Raw genomic sequence first — 1,156 nt, 5'->3', positions numbered from 1 at the left:
TAAAAGAAAAAAAAAAAAAGAAAGAATACCCAGGTATGTATGACCGACTCAAAGCCTTTACTTATTTCCCCACAAAAAGTTCTCCGTCAAAAATTCTCTGTTCCAACCCAGCAGAAGACAAGATAGTTAAATAAAGAAATTTTGTAAAAGGGCTTTTCAGGGACATGTTAAGCACATCAATGAAGAAACGTTTTAGTAAAACTACCTGCTTGGTTACTAAGGCTCTTCAGTTATTTATAGTTCAGTTAATTTAAGACACAGAGATTCAACTTTTGGATTTCTGAAAGTTAATAATTTTTTAAAAATTTTCTGAAGTTAATATTGAAATGGTCGTGTGTCCAAGTGTGGCAGCAGGCACTGGCTCTCACCCCTACTGGCCACTAGAAGCACGTGGATTCCTTCCACACTTTCCCATCTCCATCTCCACAGAAGGTGACTTAATTGTTCTGGGGTGGGCACAGGGCAACAGGATTTTTAATGCTTCCTAGATGTTTTCTACGAGTGAAAACATAGGTGAAAGAGTGGGCTTTGGAATCATTCTGAGGTCCAAAGCACTTACTAGTTTTATAACCTGGGGCAAATGGCAAAAACTATCACAACGCTTTATCTCAGTGGCTCTCAAAGTAGGATCCTTCAATAAGCAGCATCAGCAACACCCAGGGAACTTATCAGAAATAAAAATGCATAGGCTTTGCCCAGATTTACAGAATCAGAATCTTTACTCAGCTCCTGGACAATTCTGCCAGGCTCCCATATGAGAGTCATTGAACTCAGGGGACAAGAATTGAAATGGCTGACTCCATGTTCCTTCACTGCTCCTCAGTAGCTAGTTAACTTCCATAGAACTAGGGCTTTTCTCCTTCCACTCATCAAAACATCTAGTTTTTTTTTTTTTTAAGGATTATAAGATTCTAATAGTGAAATTTCAAGAAACTAAATGTATTATTTTACTGGTGATTCTGTAATTCCTTTTAGTTATAATTTTAAAAAGCACAAACAATAAAGATTACTGCAATATTATTTTGTAATATCATCATTAAAATTTTATATAGATTTGCTTTGTACAACAAAAGATCATATTATACATATTAATGTTTTAAAACCTTCTTAACCTACTTTTCCATTTAACCATAACTTTTTTTTTTTTTTTTTTTTG

The sequence above is a fragment of the Marmota marmota genome, unplaced genomic scaffold (genome assembly GCF_001458135.2).
Source record: "Marmota marmota marmota unplaced genomic scaffold, marMar, whole genome shotgun sequence".
NCBI classification, from domain to species: domain Eukaryota; kingdom Metazoa; phylum Chordata; class Mammalia; order Rodentia; family Sciuridae; genus Marmota; species Marmota marmota.
This window is presented reverse-complemented; position numbering follows the sequence as displayed.